Source organism: Myotis myotis, unplaced genomic scaffold, assembly GCF_014108235.1.
Source record: "Myotis myotis isolate mMyoMyo1 unplaced genomic scaffold, mMyoMyo1.p scaffold_m19_p_16, whole genome shotgun sequence".
Lineage (NCBI taxonomy): Eukaryota > Metazoa > Chordata > Mammalia > Chiroptera > Vespertilionidae > Myotis > Myotis myotis.
Window position 1 is genome coordinate 3,168,734 of NW_023416320.1, and position 9,275 is coordinate 3,178,008.

Below are 9,275 nucleotides of genomic sequence, written 5' to 3' on the forward strand. Positions count from 1 at the left end.
TTACCGCTGTTGGCAGCAGCAGTGGTGGTGGTGGTGGTGGGGGAAGCTGCCATGTTACCGCTGTTGGCAGCAGCAGTGGTGGTGGTGGGGGGAAGCTGCCATGTTACCGCTGTTGGCAGCAGCAGCAGCGGTGGTGGTGGGTGGGAAGCTGCCATGTTACTGCTGTTGGCAGCAGCAGCGGTGGGGAGCTGCATGTACTGTGGGGGGTGAGGGGGTGGAAGCTGCCATGTTACCGCTGTTGGCAGCAGCAGCGGTGGTGGTGGGGGGAAGCTGCCATGTTACCGCTGTTGGCAGCAGCAGCGGTGGTGGTGGGGGGGGGAAGCTGCCATGTTACCGCTGTTGGCAGCAGCAGCGGTGGTGGTGGGGGGGAAGCTGCCATGTTACCGCTGTTGGCAGCAGCAGCGGTGGTGGTGGTGACATTGGTGGTAGTGGAAGGCGTTTTTCTGGTTTCAGAGACCATGTGGACTTTTCGGCTTCCAGGTGAGCCGGCAGAAGGAAGAGACCAGCCGGGGGCGGAGGTTGGCCAAGGCCGGTCCATCCAGCGGAACAGATTCTTCCTCCGCTGCCGCACACGAGGCAGAGCGGACACAGACCACGTGGCTTTTGAAGTTAGACAGACAGAGGTCTGACTCGGCTGCCCCGCCACGTGGAGGTCTGTGATACTGGGCCCATCACTCAGCTCCTTTGAACCTCAAAAGTCCATGTCTTGCGATCCTCTGCGGAGTGGAGCATCGCCTTGTTGTCATGGAGAAGGTCAAAGAGGAGAGGGTGAGCAGACACAGTGGCATGAGAAAGGATTCACTTTAAAAATGACCCGCCTGCCCGGCCGGCGTGGCTCAGTGGTTGAGCATCGACCTATGAACCCGGAGGTCACGGTTGGATTCCCGGTCAGGGCACATGCCAGGGTTGCAGGCTCGATCCCCAGTAGGGTGCAAGCAGGAGGCAGCCGATCGATGATTCTCTCTCATCATTGATGTTTCTCTCTCTTTCTCTCCCTTCCTCTCTGAAATCCATAAAAATATATTTAAAAAAATAATAAAGAAAATAAAATAAAAATGGCCAGCTTGACTTTCTGGATTTTGAAAGTGATTCGCCACTATGTCACTTAAATAAAAATAAGAAAATTCAAATAAGCAAAAGAGAAAAAAATGACCCAGGATCCCTCAATCCATGCCAACATCTTGATGTTTATCCAAGAAAACTGTCTCCATGGTTGCAAGGTTGAGGAGATGTGAAAGCAGGCCACCCAGGGAGAAGGCCTTTGCACATGGATGCAGCCGCCATCTGGGGTCAGTCGTGTGGCCACTGCCCTGCTGGAGGCAGAGGGCTCCGCAGGCCACAGGCCCAGTCCCCTGCTGTGACCTATTGTAAGGGCAGCACCATCAGCTGTCACCCTGGAGGAAAGTCCGCTCACTCCCCACCCCCGGCATGGAGGTCAACATGAGCACACGAGTGAGTTTTAAAGAAGACCCTTTATCAAAAGGGAGGTGTGTCCAGTCTCTCGGGGTGTCCCTGCCTTTTTCCCCTCCGGCTTGTGTTCGGCTCCTGCCCCCCTGTTAGTTCCGAGCTCCTTGAAGCTCGGGGCTCACAGTCTAATGAACGAAGGAGACAAAGAGGCAGTGACGTCAGTGTGATGAGCAATCAGACAGAGGGGAACTCCGGGTATGAGTCTCATTTCATAGTTGAGGGTCCCAGAGGGCCATGCAGTTGCCTGAAGTCAATTGTTAGCCCCTGGAGGAGCCCAAACTAGGGACCCGTGTCTGGCTCCAAGTCCAGAGCGTTTTTTCACTGGTACGCCCTGCCCACCTCACACCAGGCTGTTGCCATGATTAATTAGAAACCAGAAGCACATGCATTCCGTGTTCTGCATCCCAGGAAGTAGGGCAGGTGTCCTCCTAGCTTCCCACAGCTACTTCTGGATCATTGTCCCTCCTTCTTCCCAGAAAACCTCTAGTTTTTGAGCTCATGCCATAGATGGCGCCATCTGCAGCCATTTCTTGGCGCAGTCACCTACTGACCCCTCATTTCTTGAAGACTTAGCACCTCCCTCATGTCTCTCTTGCCCAGCACAACTTCTGTCAATCTTGGCGATTTCAATACAGACACGATATCCCCTCGAACACCTCTGACCTCTGGGTGTCTGGCCTTCTGTGCCTGATTCTATCACCAGAAAGTTTTCAAGGTTCATCTATGTTGTAGGATGAATCACTACTCAGTTCTTTTCATGGAAGAATAATATTCCACTCTATGGACACAGTACATTTTGTGTATCCATTTGCCCATCGGTGGACATTCGGGCTGCTTCCACTCTTAGGCTGTGGTGAATAATGCTGCTATGAAATCCACTTACAAGTCTGTGTTTGAATTTCTCCTGGGTAGAAAACTAGAAATGGAATTGCTAGGTCGTATGGTAAATGTATAGCTAACATTTTAAGAAATTGCTTTTCTTTTCTAAAGTAGCTTCACCATTTTCTATTCCCGCCAGCAGTAAGCGAGGGTTCCAGTTTATCCACATCCTCACCATCACTTGGTCATGTCTGTCCCTTTTATGATAGCCATCCATGCAGGCAGGGGAGTGAAGTGGTGCCTACTGTTGTCTGGATTTGCAATTCCCTGGTGGCTAATGATGTTGAGCATCTTTACTGTGCCTCTTGCCTGACCGTCACTTTCTTTAGGGCCTCTGTGCTTCTAACCTTGTCTTTCACCTAAAATCGCTCACACACACACACACTTTTCACAGTCAAACCCTGGCCCTTGTCATTCCCTCCGTCATCATCTCCATGTTGCACATTCCGCTCTTAACCATCACCCTCTTTCCAGCTCACTCCCTCTCTACCTCCAACAACTTCTCAACGTGATTGGGGTCAAATTCTATTGATCGAGACACCTTCTCACTGTCTCTCGGGCCCCGAACATGCCTTCATTTTTGTTCTCCGCCTTGGATTCCGTGAGCTCTCGTTGAAGTCATTTCCCTGCACCTCCCTCTGGTCGCTGTGCTTCCCTGGCAAAACCACAACTCCGGTTGCAGCCAACGCTACATCTATGAGCTCATGCCATAGATGGCGCCATCTGCAGCCATTTCTTGGTGCAGATGAAACATGGCTTGAAAGAAAACACACACAGTCAGGCCTTTCTTTAAACTCATGACCACAAACCTCACGGTGTGTTGGGTGGTGCCTGCAACCCTCTTACCTCATCCTGTGTACTCACCCTCCCATCACCCCGGGGACTATTTCATACCTTGTCCTTTCTCCTCAAACCTTCAGGAGATCCTTTCTGAGTCTCGTGCTTAGCCGGTGTCCTTGCTTCCCATTCCGCTGAGAAAATAGAAACATTTATGAAGGCACAGCTAGCCATGGGCACCCTATCTGTACACCCACAAGCATCTGTTGCTACTCTCATGCCTTCCAGTTCCATAGATAGAAAGTCCTTGCTGCTATCTAAGGCCAAGTCACTACCCATGGCAGCCACCCACCCCCTCTTATCTGTCCATGGAAGTCACTGCAGGAATTGTCCTCTCCCACAGGGCAGCCTGCCAATACCTGTAAATAACACTTTTCCTAAATAAGCCCTCTTTTGACTCCATATCCCTTACAATTTTCCCCTTGTCCATTGCCCTGCTCCCAGTGGCAGCAAATTTCCTTGATAGATTTGCCTTCTATAGTTTGGTTGTCCTCAAGTCTTCTCCTCCAAGTCTTTCTTGAACCTACTCCAGTCAGGATTTCGCCCCAACCATTCACCACCACAGCCCCTGTCCAAGCTGCAGCACCCTTCAATGTTGCTAAATCCGATACTTAATTCTTAGGCCATCATTTGACTTGATATAGTTAGTCCCTCCCTCCTCCTTAAGGCACTTTTCTTACTTGGCTTCTCCCACGACGTCACTGATTTTGTCTCCGTTGCTAATTCTCCCACATCTTGCCAACTTTTAAATTGTGGAGTGTCCTCAGGCTCGGTCCCTGGCCCTCTTATTGGTGGAAACTCAGTGGTCCCTCCCAGGCGCATGAGCGTCAACGCCTCTGTAAACCGTGACCACTCCTGCTGTTATTCCAGCAGCAACGACGGCTCCACTTTCACGTACCCAGTCGCTCTCTCAGAGTGTCCAGGTGTCTAGAGCGTATCTCGGATTTAACAAGTCCATGTCGGAGCTCCTAATTCCTGCCTCCTCCAAACCTGCCCCTCCGCTGACCTCACCGTCTTAATCAATGGAAATAACATTTCTTTCCCCTCAGTTTTTCCATTAAGAATTGGGGCCTGACGGTGTGGCTCGGTAGTTGAGCGTTGACCTATGAGCCAGAAGGTCACAGTTTGATTCCCAGTCAAGGGCACAGGCCCGGGTTGCGGGCTCTATCCCCAGTGTGGGGCGTGCAGGAGGCAGCCAATCAATGATTCTCTCTCATCATTGATGTTTCTCTTTCTCTCTCCCTCTCCCTTCCTCTCTGACATAAATAAATAAATGTTTATTTATTTATTATATAAAATAAAGAATTGGGGAGTCATCCCTAACTCCTATATTAGTTTGCTAGAGCTGCTATCACAGAGAGCCACAAACTGGGCGGCTTAAATGACAGAAACTTATTTTCTTGGAGTTCGGGGTGAGAAGTCTAAGCTCAAGGTGTCGGTAGACTTGGTTCCTTCTGAGGCTGTCACGGCAGGGGTGGGCGGGCTAGTGGATGGCCACCTTCTGTACCTGCCCGTGGCTATCACTTGGACTCACCCCCTATCTCCTTACCAGCTCCTCCAGGAGTGCTTGCCTCCCAGCTCTCCCTCAACATTTCCTCTCTGCTGGCCTGCCCCATCACCCTAGTAGCCTTTTTCTATTCCTTTCACAGGCCTAGGCGCTCCCCAGTCTCAGAGCTTTTGCACCTTTTCTCCCCGGGGGGTGGGGGGGGGAATCTTCCTTTAGCTCTCATATAACTGCCTCCTTCTTGTGCTCAGATCTCACCTTAAATGTGACCTACTCTGACTGCCCCGAGTCGCCCTCCTCCGAACTTCACCTATCAGCCCCATGTCCCTTTCATAGCACATTTCATCTGCAACCACCTTATGTAGTATTCACGTGCTGACTTGTTTACCATCTGTCTCCTCCTATGAGTATATAAGTTCTGGGGTGGTCAAAACCTCATCAGTCTTGGTCACTAGTCTATCCCCAACACTAGGGGCTCAATCTCATGTTTGCGGGGAGAGTAGGAGATAATGAATAAATGGATTAATGGGCCTCTCTAATGCCCACCCAGGTTAGGGATCTTTGTCACATACTTGAAACAATTATTTGGGGACATACACATACACACATATGTTCAGGTATGTAAGAGGAGACAGAACAGGCAGGAGAAGATTACATTAAAAACAGAGTTTGGGCCCTAGCCGGTTTGGCTCAGTGGATAGAGCGTCGGCCTGCAGACTGAAGGGTCCCAGGTTCAATTCCGGTCAAGGGCATGTACCTTGGTTGCAGGCACATCCCCAGTAGGGAGTGTGCAGGAGGCAGCTGATTGATGTTTCTAATTCTCTATCCCTCTCCCTTCCTCTCTGTAAAAAAATCAATAAAATATATTTTAAGAAAAAAGAATATGGCAAAGTTTTTAATAAATAAATAAATAAATAAATAAACACAGAGTTTGGAACAGCCAATGTCAGTCTCCTTTGCCCATGTAACCAAAGCCCTTAAAATAGGACTTTCCTCTAAGCTGCAGTGGGAAGCCGTGGATTCTAGAAGAACTGGTGGGGACGGCCCCCCTCTGCCCTTGGACAAATGGTCCCCTGCCAAGCCGTGTGACAAGGAAGGTGAAATCACTTTCAGCAGCTGCCACCAAACTTGATTGATGTGACAAAGTCTTTCCACAAAGCACATAAATCAAAGCAGATGACTGACAGCGAAGTAAACATTTTAGAACTAGAGTAATTAGGAATATATTAGCAATTAAAATAAACTTATTATCATTAGCAAAATTGGCAGCTACTTGCAATTTCCCCAGGGGCCTCCTTTCAAGTATACCCTGGTAGATTATATTAAGGCAAGATTAATGTTTTTGTGGATACAGTTTTCATTTGTCTCAATTATTCCTCACAGTGCCTGGTGTATGGGAAGACATTTGATAAATATTTGCTGATGGAAGGAAGGGTGGAAGGAAGGAAGGAAGGAAGGAAGGAAGGAAGGAAGGAAGGAAGGAAAGAAGGAAGGAGAAAAGGAAGAAAGGAAGCAAAGAGGGAAGGAAGAAAAGAGGGAAAGAAGGAGGAAAGTAGAAAGGAAGGTGGAAGGAAGGAAGGAAGGAAGGAAGGAAGGAAGGAAGGAAGGAAGGGAGGGAGGAAAGGAGGAAACAAGGAATGAACTGAAAGTCTAGAGGTGCCAGTAAACATGGGAGCTGTTGACCTGCCATAAAGTTGCAATGAGGAAACTGCTGAAGGAAAATTAATGGGATACAATGGAATTGTAACCACCGTGCTAATTACTCCTCATAAAAATATTAAAGTATATATAGTAATGAAGATAAAAAGAACCCAATAGCTTTCCAGGTCAATGTCCCTGGAGTTTATCCAGCGCAGAAGAACTAGGAAGGCTACTTTGCTCCTGGAATTGCCAAACACCTTCTTCCAGATTTCCTTCTCCCGTGTATATGCACAAACACGGGGTCGCAGTTCCCTCAGGAAGCACCACGCATCTTGTCATATTTCCAGGAGCCCAAGAAATGAGTCTCTTTTGAATAATGATTTGCATAAACAGACACACACCGGGACTCCTCCAACTGTCTCGGCCAGTTTGAGTGAAATGAGCTCGACTTGACTCGGAGCTGTCACGTTGTGTGATTGATTGCCCAATTTCCCTTCCTGTCCCTGGACTGTAGCCACCACCGCTCATCACTCATCGGTGCGCCTGTCCTTCATGCCCCGTGGGCGCTCTGCTTCTGAGAAACACTGTGATGTTGGTGGGAGGAGGGCACGGCATAACCAGCCCAGCCTGGCCCCTGACACATTATTAAGTAGGGCTCCTGCTTTCCCTGATTCATCCATCACCCAAGGCTCCGCTCTGTCCCACCAGAGCGCTGGAACCACCTGTCAAGACCCTGTTCCTGGAAGGAGTTCTTAGCCTAGATTTGGGTGAAAAGGTCCCAAAGACACAGAAGTGTCTGATGACCAGAGGATGGGGCACCCTTCCAGGGCAGCCTGCTACATCTCCTCAAACAATGGGCGCCTTCGTGATGATCCTACTGAAGTCATGAGACGTGGTCCTCTCCCAGGACAGCCACTATCCAAGAGAGGCTGGCTCACCAACCCGTTCATTCAATCATTCAACTAACAGGTACTGGGCACCTAGTGAGTGTCGGGAATTGTGCTGAGAGCTCGGATTCAGAGATGAGAAATGGACTCCCTTCCTGCACTTACGTAGCTTTCAGCCTCGAAAATGATGCCGTATGGGATGCAGGTTAGGCCACAAAAGCCTGGATCCACTATCCTCCTGGCGGTATAATCTCACTGGGCCTCCGTTTCCCTATCTGTAACATGCAGAGGATAACATTGCCTGTAGGCAAGGGTTGCTGTGAGAATTAATTAGCACCTCAAAGCACTTGGGCAGCCTTGAGCACAAATGCAGAATGATAGTTCCCTTGCTTCACTTGTGGAGGGACCAATAGAAGACCCCAGTTTCAAAGGGATTAAGTTTTGCAGGAAGAATGCAAGGCCCCGAGGACCACTACAGAGTTTAAGAGTGAGGTTGAGAGTTCAAGAGTGAGTTTGTCTGAAGGCAGGGATAGAAGCTCAGAGTCAATATACCAGTCACCTGGGCTGCAATTGCTCTTGAGAACTTTCTGGAGTCCTAGACTGTCTCCCTCTTTGGACCCCAGACCCTGAGATCCTTTATACTGGACCTCACTTCATGCCTCTGTCATCTTAGAAACTATCTTCTTATCTGGATACCCCCTAGCACCAGCTTCCTGCCAGCAGCCAGATTGTTTTAGCCTTGATGAACCCCTCACTGTCAAAATGCTCAAATTCATGCACAAGCATATTTGCTGCTGATGGCAGGCCATCTCCTCCAGGAGGAATCAGACACCAGCACACACAGTTGCCAGTGGCTTGGCCATACATGATCGTCTGTGTGGTTACCTTCACTTGGAAATGGGTAAGCTTTAGCTCTGAAGGTGGAGTCACCTGTCTGGTGCCACGCAAATGCCACACAATAATAAATCTGTGGGTTGGAACTGGTTCTCCGAAGCCAGAGGTCAGACTCTTCACCCCACACCGCCCTCCTTCCAAAATATGGCGAAATGATGGTGGATATCACCTCAATTAATAGTTTGGGTGGCTTTTGGGTACCTCCTTAGAACTCCACTGAAACCCCACTGTTCCAGTTCCGCTCCTTTGGCCTGGCATCTAACACCTCCACTACCCTGATTAATTTCTCAGATTTACTGTCCCAGAACCCCCTCTATGCAGTCATCTCCACTGCCACGCGGATTAGTCCCTACACCACTCCCCCTGCTTTGGCTTTCCTGCCGCTCTGACTCGATCCATGCGCTTGCCTCCATCCTGCAAACCCTCGTGACTGCCCACGACGAACCATGAACACTCAGCAGTGCTCTATGAATCTTCTCTGCAAATGCAAACATCATACACATATCAAGGCAAGACTATGACTGGGATGGGAGGGGGCTTCTGTTTTAATCGTTTACATGTTGCCTTTTGTTGTTGCTGCAAATGGGGTAGAGGGTAATAATTTTCTAATAATGACACATTAAAAATAAAACAACTTTTGGGAGGCGTAAGACTTCCAAACATCTGAGGGCGAATGAGCGTCCCTGGTCCAGTGTATGGGGCACTTTAGGAGAGAGGCTTGGCTTACTGGGAGGTGAGTGCGAGCCACAGCAGGTAGACTTCCTACCCTTTACCATTAAGACAGTGGTGTGTAGGGAGAGTTGACGGAGGGGTAGTGGGTGGTGTTTTATTTTTTTAATTTTTTTTTTTTTAATCTTGATTGTTGGAAGTACTACTTATGTCCCTTCCCCCCCCCCCCACCCCCCATTTACCTCTTCTGGCCCCTCCCTGCCCCTCTGCCCCCAGGCCTTCCTAGTGGGTGGTGTTTTTAGAAAACTTTTCTGTAGGAAACTGAATGGTGTTGGGCTGTGACTTTCAAGAGAAGACAACGAACCTTTATATTGAGCCGCTGTTTTTACCAAGTGTCTCTCATTCACGCACATGATCTCATTCAAGCTTCCCAGGGACCCTTGCGGTCATTGTCGTTACTCATCGTACAGAGGGAGAAACTGAGGCTCAGGAAGCTT